At 40.4% G+C, this 22,519-nt stretch overlaps 1 long non-coding RNA gene across 1 annotated transcript in view; it reads left to right on the forward strand.

Annotated features, from left to right (window-relative positions):
- The window catches only part of LOC134292432 (uncharacterized), a 97,244-nt gene that overhangs the window by 15,254 nt on the left and 59,471 nt on the right, over positions 1-22,519 (forward strand). Inside the window, exon 2 of the long non-coding RNA XR_009999668.1 lies at positions 10,049-10,184. This is a non-coding gene — a long non-coding RNA (uncharacterized LOC134292432). The remainder of the gene's footprint in view (positions 1-10,048; positions 10,185-22,519) is intronic.

The following is a 22,519-nucleotide window of genomic DNA, read 5'->3' on the forward strand; positions in this document are numbered from 1 at the left end:
ATTAGGCTGCTCTGCTCACTAAATTGACTAAATCCGCTAATTTAATGCCATTCCAAAAATGCATGCCTTCATGAGCAAAGCCAAGGATATCTTTTGGTAAGTTAAGCCAGAGAAAAACATGTTCTTTGTATATCTGGGAGATTAGAATACTTCTCTCCTTGAACTTGTTGTCTACTTTTTGTTTTGTTCTCCCTGTGTTCAAAAAATTCTGTAGTAGTTAATTCAAGGTGTAGAGAGTATTTGTGAGAGATTCAACATGTGTCTGAAAGTACACACCTCATTCCAGCTGCCTATGTTTCAGTTTCCTCTCTTGTTTGCTAAATTACATATGTATGTATATACACTTACCACCTCATCACATCAAGATTTGAAAGCATCCTAGCATACTACCAGGATGCTTCCTTGATGGAGTCCACCAGACGCTATCACATACCCTAAGGCTGCTTCCAGTTGGGCTCCATAGAGGAAGCATCTTGGTAGCATCCTTTCCTGAGAACAAAGGAGGCATTCTTTGTAGTTTGGATGAAAAATGTACACATTAGAATTTCTTCTTTAAAAACAAAAGTGTTAGAGCACCAAAGCTTCTAGTAATGGAAAAAAAAATCTTGGGATGCATCTAAGCTGTAGAATGAATCCACTTTAATTGCCTTGGTTCAATGCTATGAATCATGCAGTGTGACAAGGTCTTGAGTGTTCTCTACCAGAGAATGTAGATGCCTTACCAAACTACAAATCCTAGAGTTCCATAGCATGGAACTGTGGCCATTAAATGAGAAATAATGTATCTCTGAGAGAGAGAGAGAGAGAGAGAGAGAGAGAAAGAGAGAGGTGTCCAGGTGCAGCTCCTTAAACACCGTCCTTTTTTGCTTTGGCTCAGCACTAAGATTAGCATGTGATGCAAATCTAATGCATACCCTGATTTTGGCAAAGCCATTTAGCCCAAAAAGGTGAGCATTAGATTTGAGTAAATAGGGTAGTTGTTCTTACACTTTTGTGGTGGTTAAGGACATAGCCTTCCTCCCCCCCTCCAAAGTGGAAAAACTACAAATATTTAGACTCTTACTCTATGAGTTGGAAGAGACCCCATGGGCCAACTAGTCCAAGCCCCTGAAATGCTGGAAATGCACAATCAAAGCACCACAATAGATGGCCATTCAGCCTCTGTTTAAAAGCTACCAAGGAAGGAGCTTCCACCACACTCCAAGGCAGAGAGTTCCACTACTGAACAGCTCTCATGGTCAGGAAGTTCTTCCTAATTGTTTGGGTGGAATCTCCTACCCTGCAATTGGAACCCATTATTCCGAGACCCAGTCTACAGGGCAGCCTGCTCCCTCTTTCTTATGACAGCCTTTCAAATATTTAAACATGGTGGTCATGTCTCTTCTCAACCTTCTCTTCTGCAGGGTAAACATCTTCAGTTCTTTAAGCCACCCCTCATAGGCATGGACTCCAGGCCTTTGATCATTTGAGTCGCTCTCCTTTGGACACCTTCCAGCTTCTCAGTCTCTCTCTTAAATTGTGGTGCTCAGAATTGGAGACAATATTCCAGGTGAAGAGGTCTGACCAATGCAGTATAGATGGGCACCATGACTTCCCTTGATCTCTAGACACTATACTCCTTTTGATGCAACTCAAAATCCCATTGGCTTTTTAGCTGCTGCATCACACCGTTGGCTCATGTTCAACTTCTTGTGTACGAAGACTCCAAGATCTTTTTCATGCGGACTGTTATCAAGCCAGGCGTCATCCATCCTGTATTTGTTCCAAGGGCATGCCATCGCTGTGGTTCTTGGAGGGGGGGGGGGAGTAGGAGCAATCCCTGTGGGCCACTTAATTTACCCTGTGAATTCCAGCCCTTTTTTGTCTTTCTGTGTTCCACAAGAGTCTGTTTGTCCAGGCAGAGGGAAGGAGGTATTGGGGGAAACAGAAACACGTGGTACATAGGAAGAGGAGAAGGAACAGTGTTGCATGCATCTGCAAGATCAGTTATCCCACAGATCTGGCTCCTTTTCCTCTTTCTGTAGATCACATATTTCTATTTTTCCAGTTACCTCCTCCCCCTCACCCCCCAGGTAAAACAGATTGCACCACACAGGAAGAGGAAAAGAAGTTAGGGTTTACAAGGTAATTGAAGTGGAGCATGTGCCCTGCTCCTCCTCTTCCTATGTGCTGCACATGTCTGTTTCACCCAGTCAAAGGAAGAGAGTTATGGAACAGAAACATGGGCCACACAAAAGGATCCTGCTCACCTCCTGAGGACTGGGCTGTCTTGTGAATGTTCACAGGGCAGTTGCTTCTTTGTGAGCCTAGCACAATGTAGATGGTGATTGTGTGCTTCCCTCCATCTCTCAAGGATGGGGTAGCCATGTGAATGTTTGGGAGACAGGGACAGCAATGCAAGTTATCAAATAATCAAAACTGTGAAACCTGTGAATGTGGTGGGCCAATCTGCAGCACATTTAGCTACAATGCATAGGGATTGGTTAGGCTAGCTTTCCTATTAGTTATGCCAGCTGGAGATGATAGAAGTTGTAAATTCAATACTTTTGGAAGAAAGAAAGGCCAACTTAGGAAATATGAGTTACATTTCAATTAAGAGAATTAAATTGGCATAGCAGTATTGTTTGATATTATTATTATTATTTTATTATGACACAGCAAACAAGATAGATATGCTGGATTTCATATCACAAAATCACAAGTTGAACACTTCCCAAGTGTCTAGGACTGTGTGATATATTTTCGGATGATGCGTGCAGATCCCAGCAGGGTGGCCTTTTGCAGTTGGTAGATCATAATTTTGTCAATGTCTATTGTTTCCAAATGCCAGCTTAGATCTTCTGGCACGGCACCCAGTGTGCCGATCACCACCGGGACCACCTGCACTGGTTTCTGCCAGAGTCTTTGAAGTTCAATCTTGAGGTCCTGATAGCGGCTGAGTTTTTCCTGTTGTTTTTTGTCAATGCGACTGTCACCTGGGATGGCAACATCAATGATCCAAACCTTTTTCTTTGCCACAATTTTTCCACAACTGTGATGTCTCGTGTGTTGTGTTCCAGAACTTTGTCAGTCTGGATTCGGAAGTCCCACAGTATCTTTGCATGCTCATTTTCCAATACTTTTGCATGTTTGTGATCCCACCAGTTCTTTGCTGCTGGCAGGTGGTACTTGAGGCATAAGTTCCAATGAATCATTTGAGCCACATAGTTGTGCCTCTGTTTGTAGTCTGTCTGTCCAATTTTCTTACAGCAGCTGAGGATATGATCCATGGTTTCATTGGTTTCCTTGCAGAGTCTGCATTTTGGGTCATCAGCTGATTATTATTATTATTATTATTATTATTATTATTATTATTATTATTATTATTATCTTTATACCCCACCTTTCTCCCCCCCCCCAATGGGGACTCAAAACAGCTAACAATCCACACTAGACTTGTTTAAAAAGTGCATTACAAAAGTTTAAAAACAATTAAATAATACCAGTGTGGTAAAAACGGAATTAAAATACAATAATAAATACACTAAAATGGCCTTTAAAACTCATACCCCCCTTCGCCAATCCCACCCAACCTCCATAAAGCCTGTCCCTTACCCTTTCCCAAATACCTGTTGGCAGAAGAAAGTCTTGACCTGCTTTCTAGATTATGACTTTCTGTTGAAATCAGTATCATAAGAAATGAATGAATCCATCTTTGGATCCCAAGGTTCTGTATTCAGATTTATTCATATCAATCAATTGGTCTGTATCCATGACAGCAATATATTTGTTTAATTATAAAATGCTACAAGACTCTTTGTTGTCAATGGGATCTGATTTCAATGGATCTGTTGCAATTATGACGAAGCTTGGAGCCAATCCAATGTAACTGATTGGGAGCAGAATTGAAACAGACAAAAGAGAGTCTATCCACAAAGTAGAATTCAGGGAATTAATTGCCATTAACTGTGGTGATAGCTTTCAAAGGATATTAGGCAAATGGATGGAGGATGGATCTATCAATGGATAATAGCCATCAAGGCTATGTCCAACATCCATATTCAAAGGCAACATCACTCCTTTTTCTCTTAGTCAATTGTAAGTGCCATTGCTGATGCAGCTGGAATAGCATCACCCCACAAACAAAGGAACTATCAGTAGGTTTGGGGAACCCGTGGGTTTACAGAAATACAGGGGGGGAATCCCAATGTGTGGAGGAGAAAATCTCAATGCAGCCCAATGAAGACAGAGTATGGTGAATGATCAATGAATCTTGTTGAACTGTGACAAAACAGAATATTTGGTGGAATGGGGAATGGCTTTTGCAAGGGGCATGGCTGAAACAGTGACAGGATCATCCCATATTTCAACATTTTATTGTTGGTCCTGCTTGTATTCTTGAATGTCAGTTTTTAGGGAAAAACAATGGCAGATATTTGTTTATTGCTTGGGTGATTTCCTTCGTTTGCATATAATTGAAATGCATGTTGACTTGGTTAATTCCCAGGAAGAAGTGTGATCCAATGGAAGAAGAATAATGGTGTTCCTGTATTCAAGCCACAAGCACTAACAAAAATGTATTTATTCTTTCCTGCACTGAGGAAATCACTTATTCACCCTCACCTTTCTTTGTGCCTTGATTTATATTCATTTTTGCAGAAAGCATAATTTGTCGGATGAAAATGCTGTTCTACAAGTTAACCTTTAACACACTAAATCTCTATCGTCTTTCTGGGCCCAGTGCCACAAGTTTTTAGATATATATATATTTAGTGCAAATCCATTTATTTTACTAAGCTTGCAGGACATTCAGTCAATCTGCACATCTTGTAGCTGCCCGTGGCCTCAAGGGATTAAAGTCTTGTGTATCAAATGGTTATGAAAAATAAGAGCATTAAGGAGATGTCTTCAATGATCACTATTTATATATTCTGGAGACGTGCGTGGAACCTTAAATGATGTATCAAACAGAATGAAGCTGGCCATTAGAGGGCACTTCATCCTAATTGGAGCAATGACTCATTGATTTGCATTTTTTTCCTTTCTCCCAAGAATGATTAAGTAAAAGTCCTACTCATTCACAGATGATGACATCTTCAGTATAACTGTGAGCTTCAACAGAAACCTGTCGTAATACTCAATTGATATATTAAAATACCTCATGCATGTTTTGCATTATAAGAAGAGTTATTTTCTTTGTTTCTTTAGGGAAAGATTCTTTAGTCCAGGAAACTAAAATTTCTATCTAGCTCATGGTTGGTAAAAACAATTATTTGTTTATACTACAGTTTCGAGAATTGGATTGGGAGAGTGAGAGTTGTATTAAAAAATACATCTCCAAGTTTTGGCTGTGTCTTGTTTCGTCAGTGTGCCATATCAGTCCATTGTACATTTATTATTGTTGTTGTTGTTGTTTCGTTTATATTGTGTTTTTCTCCTGTGGGTGGGATTCAAAGTGGCGTACAATATATACAATTCATACAAATACATCAGTTAGCAATACATAATCAGTTAAAACATTATAAAACATACCTGTCAAAATTACTACTATGATTGTAGAAACTATCATGTCAGACTACAATACTAAATTTTGCTCATGTTTTAGTTTACTATGTCTTATTGGATCATTTTTTATTATTTTCATCTCAATGTTTAATTCTTTGTTGTAAATTTACTCTTGTTATTGTGCATTATCTTGGATTATTTTGATGTGTTTGTACTCATTTGAGGCATTGAACGTTTTCCTTTTTTTTGTGTCTGTAAACCACCCTGAATTCCTTCGGGGAGAGAGGGCAGTCTAGAAATAAAGTATTATTATTATATTGTATGACACAGCAAACAAGATAGTTATGCTGGATTTCGTATCACAAAATCACAAGTCGAACACTTCCCAAGTGTCTAGGACTGTGTGATGTATTTTCGGATGATGCATGTAGATCCCCGTAGGGTGGCCTTTTGCAGTTGGCAGATCATAATTTTGTTAATGTCTGTTGTTTCCAAATGCTGGCTGAGATCTTTTGGCACGGCACCCAGTGTACCCATCACCACCGGAACCACCTGCACTGGTTTCTGCCAGAGTCTTTGAAGTTCAATCTTGAGGTCCTGATAGCGGCTGAGTTTTTCCTGTTTTTCGTCAATGCGACTGTCACATGGAATGGCAACATCAATGATCCAAACCTTTTTCCTTTCCACAACTGTGATGTCTGGCATGTTGTGTTCCAGAACTTTGTCAGTCTGGATTTGGAAGTCCCACAGTACCTTTGAGTGCTCATTCTCCAATACTTTTGCAGGTTTGTGATCCCACCAGTTTCTTACTGCAGGTAAGTGGTACTTGAGGCATAAGTTCCAATGAATCATTTGGGCCACATGCTGTGCCTCTGTTTGTAGTCTATCTGTGCAATTTTCTTACAGCAGCTGATGATATGATCCATGGTTTCGTCAGCTTCCTTGCACAGTCTGCATTTTAGGTCATCAGCTGATTTTTCGATCTTGGCCTTAATTGCATTTGTTCTGATGGCTTGCTCCTGGGCTTCAAGGATCAGGCCTTATAATAATAATAATAATAAAACTTTATTTATATCCCGCCACTATCTCCCCAACGGGGACTCGGGGCGGCTTACATGGGGCCATGCCCAAAACAATACAATGTAAACAGCATATATATATAAAAAAACAGCACAGCACAGTACAATAAGCAATACAGTAAATAATATCCATTACAAAATAAAACAAGGAGACAATGAAAACAAGGGCAGACCACATGAACATTAAGTTAAAACTTGGGGTGAGAAAGACATAAAAAATAAAAACCACAGCGAACAGGGTCATAAGGGAGTGGGATATTCTGGAGGATAGATATTAGAGGGAGCAACGGAAAAGAAATATAAAATGGTTACTCTCCAAAAGCACAGCGAAAGAGCCATGTTTTCAAGTCTTTCTTGAAGGCTGCTAGTGTGGGGGCTTGCCTAATCTCAGCGGGCAGAGAATTCCACAATCGGGGGGCCACAGCAGAAAAGGCCCTCTCCCTTGTTCCCACAAGACGGGTCTGGGATATCGGGAGTGGGGACAGGAAGGATTCCCCTGATGAACGAAGGTATCGTGTAGGCTTGTGATAGGAGATACGGTGTCTTCAGGGTGGTTGCCTGCCTAATCTCCCTGGGAAGGGAATTCCAGAGCTGAGGGGCCACCATGGAGAAGGCCCTCTCCCTCGTCTCTACAAGCCATGCTTGTGATGGAGGTGGGAGCAAGAGAAGTGCCTCCCTCGAGGATTGAAGGAATCACGCAGGTTCATGGGGGAAATGCGATCACAAAGGTAGGCGGGTCCCGAACCGTTCAGGGCTTTATAGGTGATAACCTGCACCTTGAATTGGGACTGGAAAATGATAGGCAGCCAATGGAGTTCCTTAAACGGGGGGTTGACCGCTCCCTGTAATTCGCTCCAGTTAGTAGTCTGGCTGCTGATTGTTGGACCAGTTAAAGTTTCCGGGCTGTCTTCAGGGGCAGCCCTACGTAGAGCGCATTGCAATAGTCCAATCTATAGGTAACTAAAGCATGGATCACCATGGCCAAGTCAGACTTCACGAGGTATGGTCACAACTGGGGCACAATTTTTAATTGTGCAAAGGCCCTCCCGGCCACTGCTGACACTGCATATCAAGTGTCAGCTCTGAATCCAGAAGGACCCGCAAACTGCAGGCCTGTGTCTTCAGGGGGAGTGCGACCCCGTCGAGCACAGGTTGCCACCCTATACCCCGATCCGACGTGCGGCTGACCTGGAGAACCTCTGTCTTGTCAGGATTAAGCTTCAGCTTGTTCACCCTCATCCAGTCCATCACAGCGCTGAGACACTGGTCCAGTATCCGAGAGGCTTTCTTGGATTTCGGTGGAAAAGAGTAGTAGAGTTGAGTGTCATCTGCATAGAGATGGCACCGAACTCCGGATGACCTCTCCCAGTGGTTTCATGTAGGTCTTAAAAAGTTATACCTGTCCTTTTAGCAGAGCTCAGAAAAGCTCCCTTTGGGTTGCAGTTCTCACAATGCCACAGGGCCGTACTGGCTTGGGGATTCTGGAAGTTGCATTCCAAGACCTTAATTTCAGTTCTTAGTCCCAAATAGCACATATCCGCTGAATCAATGGAAATTATATTAAGTAGCTTATCAAGCTTCTATTGATGCAATCAATAGTATAATTGGGACGCTGACATACATCCCCTGGAAGTATCTTTCCCAAGTCTGCCTATTAACACAATGTCATTTTACTGGAAGAACAGTGACAGATGTTTATCTTTCAACTCAATTCCAACTCTTTATTACCTTTCTTTTAAAAAATGTCCTTCCCATATCAGGCTATAACTCTTGGCCTTATCAGCTAATTTTCTGTCAGTCTTCATGCTACTAAGTATTGCCTCTTTGTTCCACTGCCTTGAACATTTTCCTTGGTGAAGGCAGCCTCCAATGCTGGGTGGCTGTGTTATTCCTTTGAGGACCACTCTTTTTTAAACTCTTCCTTTTATTATGTCCCTCAGCCATTCTCATAATGGTAACACAGAGGCCACAAAAATTGATTTCCAGAACAAATGGGTTTTCTTTTAAATAGACAGGCACACACATGTGAGTTTAATGTAATTGAGATTATTTTACTCTACTATATGTGATTGTGTGAATAGTGTAGAAGTTGGCCCAAAAACACCCCACATCACCTTCTATAGAGTTTGTATGAAAAAGATAAGAATCTGGTCATTACTTGCATTTCAATAGACTGAACACATTTCACATTTTCCTCACGTAAAAAAATCCACAACTATATTATGTGAATATAATGTGATTGCTCCTTTGTGTTTTCCTTTACTTTTTTTCCTTCTGCCAGAAGGAACGTCTCCTCCCAAGCTGCAGCATCCAACTCGGGGAAACACTTGTTACAGTCCATTATGTAACTGGTAAACCTCACAACAGTGGGAAATGTTGTTTAAATGGGAAAGTGCACTGGGGCAGAAAGAGAACGTGGAGTTGTTCTGTGCCGTTTCTATTCCTCCTCCTTTTCTGCTCAAGCTGAATGACTGTTCTGTTTTTCCCTTATTTGAAAGTTCTCTTTCAAGGGTTCAGGCAAAGCACTCGATATGTGTGAGAAAAATAGGCTGCAAAGGAGCGTTTACTGTTTCTCCTTGGTATGCCACAGTGTGGATTATGAATGATCAAATCTAAGCAAGCACCAGTGGGGAATTTCTGGGATGCGTTTCACCTTCCTGCTCCTGTCGATGAAATGTGCAGTCATTGAAATCCGATTTAGGAATACAATGAATCTTTCTTTTTACACTCAGCATCCTCAAGATTAAACTGAATCCCCCAACGTTTCACCAAATTTAATAATCTAGTTACAGGGATAAATAATGGCAGCAGAAGAGGAATGCATTGTGAAGAAGAGATGCTACCCGCTGATGATCAGGCTTCAGAGCAGTTATTTTCTAGTTCAGTAGCTGAGGAATTATGTCTTGTAGCATGGAAATATGGCCAGAAATTTTGATTTTGGGTGACCTGAGTATAACCTGGGTAGTCTGAATAATTCAATGTTGAAGTAGAGACACTTATCAGTCTTGATATCTTCCATCAAGAAACAGATATTTCTGCAGATGAAGTGAATGCACGTCAGCGAGATTAATGATCAATGCATTTCTCTATGGGAGGTCCCTAGTTTCATGATCAGGCTTTCCTCCCTTAACATAACAACCAGGGCTGTAGCCAAGGGGGGGGGGGGGGTAGGGGTTCAACCCTCCCACCACCAAAATTTTTCAGGTTAAAAAAAACCCCTGGTTTACTCATGAATTTTAACTGTTTAACCAAATCCCCATGGGTGTCCACTGAAGTGTATGTGCCTTGAATGTCCACTGAAGTTTATTGATGGATCCTGATTTCTAAATTATTTTGCATTATGGAACTACTCTTCATGATTTGCTTTAAAAAATTCCCCCCGCCCCCCCCCCCCCCCAATTTTTTAGCAACAGACATTACAGTCCCTTTCTGGCCTGTTGATTGACAACCTTTATTTTGTCGTGTATTCTTTGTTTCATGTCCAGGCCTCCTAGAGTTCTGGATCACAAGTGATTTCAACCCTGGGCTTTTGTCCCCCCACCCTTCTTCCTTCTCAGCCCTGGAGAAAGCAGGCCAGAAGAAAAAGCAGGGGACAAATGCAGTATTGAATTTGAGAAAACCGTAAGTTTCCAATCCAGAAAAAAATGAACTTTGAAAGATTTTGTTTGTTTGTTTCTTGTGTTAATTATAATTGCCCAACATGATGAATTAGGAGCTACATAGAAACAGCAGGGGTATAGTCACACTACACAATTATAGCAGTATGATTCCATTTTAACTACCATGGCAACAGCCTATGAAATCCTGGGGTTTGCAGTTTGGAGCAGTATTTAACATGATTAGCTTGAGAAGTCTAGTGCTTCTGTAAATTACAAGCCACAGGATTCCATAGGACTCAACTAAGGCAGTTAAAGTGAACTCTTAGCATGGCAATTGTCTAGTGGAAAAGGCCCAGCAGGTATGTGCATATACTGATTGTTGCAACTACAGAAGACTAGTCAGGGAAACAGCTTGGAAGAGGCTATGGTAAGTACAAATAATGAGTTACTTGTAATTCAATTATTTCCCCCAATAATAAAGTTAAAGGTAAAGGTTTTCCTCTGACATTAAGTCTGGGGGTTGGTGCCCATCTCAATTTCTAAACCGAAGAGCTGTTGTCTGTAGGTCATGTGGCCGGCATGACTGCAGGGAGCGCTGTTATAACTACCGTAAAGCGCAAATAACCAGCAATGAATGCATTCCTATTGCAGCGTAACCAGAACTATTTTGTTACTGACTTTTACAGTTGTGGGGATTCAGCCTTACAACCTCATAAGATGGGGGTGTAATCGGTGGCATGAGGCGGTTCAACTTACTTTTCACCATGGAGTCTGCTGGATCCCACTCCATTTATTTATTTTGTCAGAAGGGTACAAGTAGTAATGTATTTGAAAACACAAACAAAGTTTTATAAAAGCTTGGCACTATACTAAATGTCCTTTGTCCAGTAGCTGGCCACTTGGAGTGCCTCTGGTGTTGCTGTAAGAAGGTCCTCCATTGTGCATGTGGCAGGGCTCAGACTGCATCCCACCCCATGACACACTACAACTTCCAGCAGGCTTACATGGTGAAGGGGAAGGTGAAGTGGTGGCAGCAACATGGATCAACAGGGTTAAGCCAGGCAATGAATGGACTTACCAATAAGTCAGGTGATGCAGGGAGTGGGTTGATGAGTTCTCCACACAACCTGACAGGTATCCCTGGAATTGCCATGGTCCGTGTGAAGAGGTCCTTAGTAAATGATGGAGGTTGATTATCACATGGTTCAAGTGCTGGCTTGTGTTGTATTCATTGACACTTTATCCTGAATGGGGGCTGAATCAGCTCCATGGCGGTTGCACAACACACAGAACTGATTTGGATTAAAGTGCCCTTGAAGTCATGGGATACTCTGGCGTTTCCCCAAAATCTGGAGTAAACTGCAACTTCAGGACCATGTAACAATAAGTGTCGCTTTTTGTTAGAGAAGTGGCCACAACTTATACCACCATCCCACTTGCCTTGGGTGGACAGGGGATGGGACCTGGCTTTTCTCTGTTGATTAGGCATTTGTGGTGCCCGTTGGTGGTAAAATAATAATAATAATAATAATAATAATAATAATAATAATAATAATAATGAAACCAACGGTAGAGGAAGAGAAACATGCCCTGGCAGATTATGTGAAAGGCAGTCAAGAACCAACATTGAGGGAAGTCAACAGTAGTAAACTGCTTCAAGTGCAAAAGACAAAGAGTGAATACCGTAAAAACACAATCCAGAGCAGAAGAGAAAACAGGCAAAAGAAGGCTCTCCATGGACAGTTCCTAGGAAAAATCGAGCCAAATTGACGAAGAAAAAACATGGCTGCAGCTCACAAATGGAACTTTGAAAAAGGAGAGCCTGATTCTGGCAGCCCAAGAACAAGCCATTAGAACCAATGCCATCAAAGCCAAAATTGAAAAGTCGACGACAGATCCCAAATGTAGATTCTGCAAGGAAGCAGATGAAACAATAGATCACATCCTCAGCTGCTGCAAGACGATCGCACAGACAGACTACAAGCAGAGGCATAACACCGTTGCTCAGATGATTCATTGGAACTTGTGCCACAAATACCATCTGCCTGCGACAAAGAACTGGTGGGATCACATGCCGGATAAAGTTACAGAGAATGATCATGTCAAGCTACTCTGGGACTTCTGAATTCAGACAGACAGGGTTTTGGAGCACAATACTCCTGACCTCATGAGCGTGTTAAAAAACAAAGTATGGATTGTCGATGTTGCAATCCCAGATGACAGCAGGATTGAAGAAAAACAACTGGAAAAGCTGACATGATATGAGGATTTAAAGATCAAATTGCAAAGACTCTGGCACAAGCCAGTCAAGGTGGTCCCAGTGGTGATCGGCACACTGGGTGCAGTGCCTGAAGACTTTGGCCTGCACTTGAACACAATTGGCGCTGACAAAATTACCACCTGTCAGCTGCAGAAGGCCACCTTACTGGGATCTGTATGCATTATTCGCCGATACATCATACAGTCCTAGACACTTGGGAAGTGTCCGACATGTGATCCAATACAACAGCCAGCAGAGTTTCTGCTGTGGACTCATCTTGCTGTGTTTAAATAATAATAATAATGATAATAATAATAACTTTATTTTTATACCCCACCTCCATCTCCCCGAAGGGACTCGTGGCGGCTTACACGGGGCCAAGCCCTGGTAGTTACAAACAATGTAAAAGACACAACACAACAAGTAAAAACAAATCTATAAAGCATATTGAAATCACATTTACTATAAAAGATAATAAGGTTAAAAACCTGAGTAGGCCCAAAAAATTGAATTGGGCCAGAGAAAGTGCATGTAGTGAAAAATGTAAACTGGAGAAGAGGTAAATAGCCAGGAACTATTATCATGATAAGGGGCTAGAGATTATTTCCAACAGAAGCAATGGAATAAAGTGCAGCAGAGATACTGTTTATCAAACAGGACAAGCCCTAAACTTAAGGGCGAGGATCAATTGCCAAAGGCCTGTTGGAAGAGAGAGGTTGCACTGTGTCCAACAATGTACACAGTGCAATGGATATCAATGCAATGATATCCAGAGCCAGAAGGTGATCAGACACAGAAGAGGGGCAAGGAGAGAGTGATTCCTCCTTTCCCCCTCCTTCGCTTGCCTTGCTTTGTTGCTCTGGGTATCATCACTCCAGTCTCTAAGTGGTGTTTGGTGCCATTTTTATGCCCAGTAGACATCGCAAACACCAGACCAATGGTGGCAAGGCAAGGATTGTAGATGAGCAATATCAAACCAGTTCCATTGCTATTTTGGCTGTGCGACTCCATCCAGCCATTGGACTGGTTTGGAGCCACATAGTATAGCTGCCATGTAGCTTCTGAATGGGCTCAGAGGCATGTAGTATAGCCTTCAGCAATCCGAAGCATCCAACTCCGGATCAACATCACCATTTCTGTCCAGTGAAGATGCATCCCAAGATAACTATTCCAGCTACCTTGAGAAACTGTAAAGAAAGGTGCTGCTTCTTCAAAAATGTAATTATAGTGGTAGCCAGCTATTTTCTGAGCTTTGGAACTACAGTAGAGTCTCACTTATCCAAGCTAAACGGGCCGGCAGAAGCTTGGATAAGCGAATATCTTGGATAATAAGGAGGGATTAAGGAAAAGCCTATTAAACATCAAATTAGGTTATGATTTTACAAATTAAGCACCAAAACATCATGTTATACAACAAATTTGACAGAAAAGGTAGTTCAATATGCAGTAATGTTATGTTGTCATTACTGTATTTACAAATTTAGCACCAAAATATCACGATATATTGAAAACACTGACTACAAAAATGGCTTGGATTATCCAGAAGCTTGGATAAGCAAGGTTTGGATAAGTGAGACTCTACTGTATGACCATTTAACAAGTAACTTTTCAAACCCTAAGAGCTATGAGCCACTGGAGATATACTAACCATTTCAGATGCACACATATACACAACTGATATCATCTGCTGGCTGAGGCAACTTTATATGTATCTGATGAAGTATGTGGCAGGCCACAAGATCTTATGACAAATTACTTTTAGTTTTTAAGGTACACTGTATTATTTTTGCTGCAACAGACTAATACAGGTACCTTTACTGGAAGAATTTGTTATCATATACCTTTTTATTAATACATTCTTTCCCACTAGATTAAAAAAGAGAGGGATATATATATATAAACAGGAGCTTCACTATATTGTAATATGGAAAGCAAGAGGGAGAGTCTCAGATAACGTTTGGAAATTAAAAAGTTTCCACACTTCGTGAACATATTAAATATTTTTTAAGCAAATCCTTTTAGTTGTTGCTCCTAGAAGACTTTTGCCTCCTTTGTATTTTTTTAAATTGAGAAATGTCTTTATTTAGATAATGCAGTCATACAAACTATACATAGCATTGCATTCTAAAAAGCCAGTGATAAAAATCACAAAAACCTTGGACAATGCCTTTGGATTCAAAAGGATAATTGAAAGAAGGAAATTATATAAACTATCCATTGATCCAAAATTAAAAAGAGAGGACATCATTTCAAAAGTTTGTATGTGACTTCAGAGGACAAATAACGCCAGACCTATTATTGACATATTCAATACATGGAGACCAGACACGCAAAAATGTTCAGTCATTTGTATGCTATTCAGTATTTTAGACAGAGCAGTCAATTTCTCCATGAGAGAAAAATTCATAACCTGCCTCTCTAACTGTCCAAAGATAGATTAGAAACCTCTTTTCAGTTGTAGCAATTTCTAAACGTTCTGCTGCACACATAAAATAAATTAATTTTTTACACTCTACTTTTGAATCTACATTGTAAACAATGAGAGAAGTGGAAAGACTGGCTAAAATACTGCATTGAGAAATGCAAAAAGGGTTTAGTACATTTTAATATTTTAAAATATTTTTTGCTTTTATTAATCTAAATTGTTTAATTGTTTTTGAAATGTTATATTTATATGTTAAAGTATTTACATTGTTTTAATTAGCATTGCTGTATATTTATTTTTAGCCACCTTGAGTGCCTATATTGAAGAAAGTGGGATAAAGATGATGCTGATGGTGATAATGATGATGATAACAATAATAGCAATAGCAACAGAAACAATGTAACTATGAGATATAGCTAAAACAATTTCCTGTACAGCCCTCCAGTTCTACATTTGCTCAGTAGCAGCTTGCTGAACCAACCATTTCTTGGTTGTTGTAGTCAAGGGTCCAAACACCTTTTTACAACTGGCTGCACAGCAACAGATATCTTCAAGGATTTCTGGTTGTCCTCCAAGAGACCTTGCAGCTAATGCCATTGCTTACTTCCATCTATCTAACGGAAAACCACTGCTGCTTTCCCCAGTCTCCACTGACCAAGAAACATCTGGGTTTGGAAGGATGCTTCTGAGAAATGGGATTTTTGTAGGATCGTGTTAGAAGTGAATTGAGGATACAGTTATAATGTATAGAAAAACCATAAACAAAGTTAGAAACTTGGCATTATACCGAATTTCCTTTGACCAGAAACTGGTCACTTGGAATGCCTCTGGAATGGCTATAAGAAGGTCCTCCATAGTGCATGTGACAGGGCTCAGGCTGCATTGTAGTAGGTGGTCTGTAGTTTGTTCTTCTCGACGTTTACATGTCACAGACTCCACATGGTAGCCCCATTTCTTAAGATTGGCTCTGTATCTCATGGTGCCAGAGCCCAGTTTGTTCAGTGCCTTCCAAGTCGCCCGGTCTTCTGTGTGCCCAGGAAGGAATGTCTCATTTGGTATCAGCCACGGATTGAGGTTCTGGGTTTTAACCTGCCACTTTTGGACTCTCACTTGCTGAGGTGTTCCTGTGGGTATCTCTGTAGATCTTAGGAAGCTATTTCTTGATTTAAGGCGTTGGCTTTCTGGCTGATATCTAAACAGAGGGTGGGCTGGAGATGTAGGATGGGTTTTGTTCATTGTATCATCAATAGGGAATTCCTGCCTTTGACCAAAAATGTGAGCTGTAATGATTTAAGTATGATTTATTATGTCATAATCCACTAACAAGGTTCCAGCTGTTGGCAATACTTGCAACATTTGTCATTTTCTTTTGTGTTTTTACAATGCTTTATTATTTGTTAGCGATACATTTTAGCATCTGTGTGTCCCTGAGATAGAAGCACTATATTTCTCACTTCTGTTTGGTTTTATGTTTATTCTGGTGGAGATGCATATTTACCTTCTCAGAACACCCCTCCGGGCTTTGTCGTCTTAATTTTTTATTCCGGGTAAGTATGTAGGGCCAGAGGTCATGGTATAAGATGTAACATCTGATACAATCCAATATCTGAATTGGCCATCATTGAGAATGAGAACAAAATGATGGTGAAAGGTTAGAGCACACACTTTTCATGGTAAAAATCTCAAGTTCGATTCCACTGATCCTTCCATCCTCCCTCCCTCCCTCTCTTATTTCATCTTTCTATCCTGTCTTTCTCTAATGCAGAAACAAAGGCAATTTTATTATTAGAACAAAATTAAGATTTTTTGAAACAATAACATTAATGAACAGCTTTACACTAATGTGATAATTATCATTAAAACAACCTCTGAAATATTTTTTAAAAAATTAAAATATGCCAAATATGAAAGACGAAGCACAGCACTTGGGAAAGTTGGGAAAGTTGTCAGCTAATGATAATCAGTTGTCAACTAATGACAATCCACTTAAAACCAAGATGGGCAAAGTGTGGCCTCAAGTGCTTCTTTGTGCTTTCCTTAGTATTCTTCAGAATTTTCTTTTAAATCAACACTGTGGTTTGCTGCTATAATTCAATGGCAAACTGCTAGATGCAGTTGAAGTAAAAAATGTAATTATCTCTAGTTAAGTGAACAGAGAATATCAAAACAATAGTCAATACCATAATCAACAGCATATTAATTAAAAATAGTTTAAGTATTATTCCAGTTTATGTAGGTCTAAATTTACATTTAATTATATTTAACCAAGTATGAGTGAAAAAATGATTTGCGGGAATATTGTTAGAAATGAAATGTAAATACAAGCTGAGTATTCCAAAATATGAAATACTTCAAAATTCAAGTTAGTCCATGTGGGTGGCTGAATTAGCGACAACTTTGTTTTGTGGTTCAATGTACAGAAACGTTGTCTTATGCAAAAATTGTTAAAAATAAAATTACCTTCAGGCTATGAGTAAAAGATGTACATGAAACACAAATGAATTCTGTTTTTAGATTTATCTCCTATCTCCAAGATATCTCATTATGTAATACTAGCTGTGCCCGGCCACGCCTTGCTGTGGCTTAGTCTGGTGGTGTTGGTCAGTCTACATTAGGTTGTATTTATGCTGTGACCTCCAGCCTTCTTTATATTCACATTAGTAATAGTATTTGAAGTCTGTTACCTTCTTCAATTTTTGTGTTGATTGATAATTGCTTGAGATCCCTGTTGTCTTTGGTTTGTTGTTAGTTGTAATGTCTGAATCTGCTGAGTGCGGTTTATATTTTTATTGTGGTACAATAGTCTTTTTTGTTTTGCCTGTGTAGGTGTTTATTATTATTGTTGTTGTAGTGGTTATGAAGGTTGGATAAGTTAGATGCTACTGTATTGTTTTTTGGAGGCCCAATGTAGCACTGACTGGCCTCTCAGCCTCAGTGCCTGGCTGTTTCTTGCCTGTGATGGTGTTGATTCTTATTGTTGTTGTTGTCATTGTTATTATTGTAATTGTTTTTTTTTTGGAGGCCAAGTGTGAATGTAGGAATTGGGGAGGTGGATGAGCACTGAATGGCCTTGTAGACTCAGTGCATGTCTGATTCTTGCCTGTGTAGGTGTTTATTATTAGTGGGTGAGTGGATGGATAGATGAGTGGATGGATAGATAGAGTGGGTGCTCTCCTTGTTTCCTTTATTCCTATGCTGTTCCCTTTCTCTGCTCCGATCCTGAGCTCGCTGATAAGAACACACTGGTCAGAAAGGAGGGTAAATATCACCGGATCAATGGTCTTTCTCTCCCTTTTGCTCTTGGCCTTCCGGGCAGAGAGGGAGGGCTCTTGTCCTTGGCGTTCCTTCGCTTCCCTTCCCTCCCTCCTTCCTTCGTTCTATCCGTCCCAGCCTTTCCTGCCTGCGGAGCCATGGAACTGGGTCAATGGGTTGGATGGCGGGGAAAGGGAGAAGGAAGAGGCCTCTAATTGAAGTGCTGGGATTTGTAGTTTGCATCCAGTCCAACCCCTTTCTTTCTTTTTGTCATGGAGGAAGAACCCACCCAAACCTCTCAGACAGATGGCCATCCAGTTTAGTTGTGTTGTTATAGTCACAATGTGTTGTTGTGAGTTTTTTGGGTCCAGATTGTGGTTTTGTGGTGTGGCTGTGTTCTTACAACTGGGAGGCAAGGCTTTTGTGTTGTGTTGTCAAATTTTGTATTTCTGGGGCGTTTAGTTGTGTTGTTATAGTCACGATGCATTGTTGTGAGTTTTGTGGGTCCAGATTGTGGTTTTGTGGTTTGGTTGTGTTGTTACAACTGGGAGGCAAGGCTTTTGCATTGTGTTGTCAAGTTTTGTATTTCTGAGGCGTTTAGTTGTGTGCCAAGTTTCGTATTTCTGGGGCGTTTAGTTGTGGTGTTATAGTCACGATGCATTGTTGTGAGTTTTGTGGGTCCGGATTGTGTTTTGTGGTGTGATTGTGTTGTTACAACCGGGAGGCAAGGCTTTTGCGTTGTTTTGCCAAGTTTCGTATTTCTGGGGTGTTTAGTTGTGTTGTTATAGTCACGATGCGTTGTTGTGAGTTTTGTGGGTCCGGATTGTGGTTTTGTGGTGTGGTTGTGTTGTTACAACCGGGAGGAAAGGCTTTTGTATTGTGTTGTCAAGTTTTGTATTTCTGGGGCATTTAGTTGTGTGCCAAGTTTCGTATTTCTGGGGCGTTTAGTTGTGTTGTTATAGTCATGATGCTTTGTTGTTAGTTTTGTGTATCCGGATTGTGTTTTTGTGCAGTGGTTGTGTTGTTACAACCAGGAGGAAAGGCTTTTGCGTTGTGTTGTCAAGTTTTGTATTTCTGGGGCATTTAGTTGTGTGCCAAGTTTCGTATTTCTGGGACGTTTAGTTGTGTTGTTATAGTCACGATGTGTTGTTGTGAGTTTTGTGGGTCCGGAGTGTGGTTTTGTGGTGTGGTTGTGTTGTTACAACCAGGAGGGAAGGCTTTTGCATTGTGTCGCCAAGTTTCGTATTTCTGGGGTGTTTAGTTGTGTTATTATAGTCACGATGCGTTGTTGTGAGTTTTGTGGGTCCAGTGTGGGTTTGTGGTGTGATTGTGTTGTTACAACCGGGAGGCAAGGCTTTTGCGTTGTGTGGCCAAGTTTTGTATTTCTAGGGCGTTTAGTTGTGTTGTTATAGTCATGATGTGTTGTTGTGATTGTTGTGTGTCCGGATTGTGGTTTTGTGGTGTGGTTGTGTTGTTGTAACCGGGAGGCAAGGCTTTTGCATTGTGTTGCCAAGTTTCGTATTTCTGGGATGTTTAGTTTTGTTGTTATAGTCACTGCGCCCGCAACTTTATCCTTTTATATATATAGATATACAAATACAAGTATTCCAAAGCCAAAAAAAAAATGAAAACCCAAACATCTCTGGATCTAAGCATTTTAGATAAGAGATACTAAACCTTTGTAAATATTTAAATTTGATATAAATTGGAAAGTATTTAATTGTTACACTTCTCCATGTATTTTTTCATGAACTAATCTCTACTCCTTGTCCTTTAATCATAGCCCTTAGACATATAGTCCTGAGCACTTGCTCAAACTAAAAAGGCGATCTCTGACTATATAGAAGTTGCCCGTCACAGAAGTGTCAAACTTGTGGCTTTCCAGATGTTTGGACTTCCAACTCACAGAAGCCCTAGCCAACTTGTCTAATGGTCAGGGAGTCTGGGAACTGAAGTCCAAAACACTTGGAGGGCCATAAATTTGACACAATTGATTGTAGACAATAGTGAACTAGACAGATCAATGATCTGATTAGTATGATATATGTAAAGAAAACAGTAAAGAGCGACGAAAATAAAAAGAGAAATAAAAAATTAACACAACAGACAGGAACCTAGTTAGAATTATCACACACAACAAGCACTACATTATGTAATGGTTTGGTTTTTTTAATTGGGGTCCCAGGATTTGAATTCCAGGTCAGACACAGAAACCCACTGAGTCAATGAGTACTGCCAAGAAAATATTACAATAGGATTGCCATAAAATGGAGTCGGCCAATAACAAACCTGTTGCAAAGGATAGGTTCATGATACATTGAAACCAACTGAAATGCATACAGGGTTGAGGTTAAGTGTACACTAAATAAATAATAAATAAATAAACTTTATTTATAACCTGCCACCATCTCCCATAGGGACTCGGGCCTCTTACAAATAGCACACAATGTTGCCACATAAAACCTGCTGGTGCACCCCATGGAAACCTGGTGGACAAAGCTGGATGAGATTGACTCCACATTAAAAATCTATATTAGAACCATAGAGTTAGAAGAGACCACATGGGCTATCTAGTCCAACCCCCGGTCATGCAGGAAAAAGCACAATCAAAGTAACCCTGACAGATGGCCATCCAGCCTCTGTTTAAATGCTTCCAAGAAAGGCACTTCCACCACATTCTGAGGCAGAGAGTTCCACTGCTGAATAGCTCTTATAGTCAGGAAGTTCTTCCTAATGTTCAAGTGGAATCTCCTTTCCTCTAATTTGAACCCATTAGTAATATAATTGGTCAACAGCTGTAGAACAGTTGGACCAGGTTCACCATCATGCTGTGAAACAAAAATATTGCATAACATGTTACTTATAATAGAATAACTTTATTATGATTGTATTTATTTATTTACAGCATTTATATTCCGCCCTTCTTACCCCGAAGGGGACTCAGGGCGGATCACATTACACATATAGGCAAACATTCAATGCCTTTTAACATAGAACAAAGACAAGACAAACATAGGCTCCAAGTGGGCCTCGAACTCATGACCTCCTGGTCAGAGTGATTCATTGCAGTTAATTGCTGGCTTGCTCTCCCGCCTGTGCCACAGATTGTACAATGAAATTAAATGCTATCCCCAGCACACATCACAAAAACAACACACCCATCCCTCCACACTCTAACCACCGCCGCACAGCCCCCAATGCCACATCAACGTGAAACCATGGAGTTCAGTACAGTTACAGCTCTAGGAACTCTAGAAAAAGCTATCTCTCAATCTGTTTGTCCTTGTCTTTGTCATGCGGTACCGTCTGCCAGATAATAATTCAAAAATATAGTAATAATTCAAAAAAAGAATATGCTGTGTGAGATGGGTTCTTAAGAATGCTCTGAGCTTTCTTAAGGCTGTGGGACTTACAAAGTTATTTCAGAAAGGGAAGAGGTAACCAATGATTCTCTATACAGTAGTGGCGACCCTTTGGAGCGCCTTCTTATCGGCCACTGTGCAGTTACCAAACCATGATGAAATTGTAACGACGCCACCAGGTTGCTGTGAGAAGTTTACTTTTCCTTTGTTGTGTAACATAGCTTGATTTAAAAATATACGTAACAGAGGCTTGGATGTAAGAAAAATGTAATAAGTTTATTGATGTACAGAAGCTTAACGGTTTCAATGTTTCTTCACTCTTAGAGGTACAATTCTTTAATGGTTACATTGATAACATTCCATGAAACAACTCTCAAGGGTACTATTCCTTCTACTAAATAGATTTTAAACTTTTTTCCTTTAAACTGGTGTTTCTTGCTTTAACTGATCACTCTATGTACTAGCTTTCTCTATCTTTCTCTTAGCTTCGTTACAGTACAGACTCCTACTGGGGTTTTCTTCCCTTTGTTGCTCAAACCCTTGCTACTAATCTAAATAAGTCAACTTGACCTATTTAAACTACACAGGCTAGAAGCCTAAACTTTCCTGATTTTCAACACCGTAGAACCAGCCTTCCCTGTGGTTCCCTGACCACAGACTGACTACTTTTTAAAAATGTGCCTCCTCTTGCCAAGTGGCAATTGGCTCCTCCCCTGTTTCTATGGCAACCCATCTCAGAATGTGCTGAACTGGCTACCATCCCTCAGGTAATGCTATCTCAAATACTTACCCTTTTAAAACATCTACCTACTATTAAGCATAACTGTAAATTAAAATTCACACTTCACTCAATATTTAACATAATAAAACATCCAGTGACTTTATTCTAGGGCAGGGGTCCTCAAACTTTTAAAGCAAAGGGCCGGTCCACAATCCTTCAGACTGTTGAGGGGCCGAATTATCATTTGGGGAAAAAAAACCAAACAAATTCCTATGCACACTGCACATATCTTATTTGTAGTGCAAAACAACAACAATAACAATGAAAGACTAATACA

The sequence above is a fragment of the Anolis carolinensis genome, chromosome 6, assembly GCF_035594765.1.
Source record: "Anolis carolinensis isolate JA03-04 chromosome 6, rAnoCar3.1.pri, whole genome shotgun sequence".
NCBI classification, from domain to species: domain Eukaryota; kingdom Metazoa; phylum Chordata; class Lepidosauria; order Squamata; family Dactyloidae; genus Anolis; species Anolis carolinensis.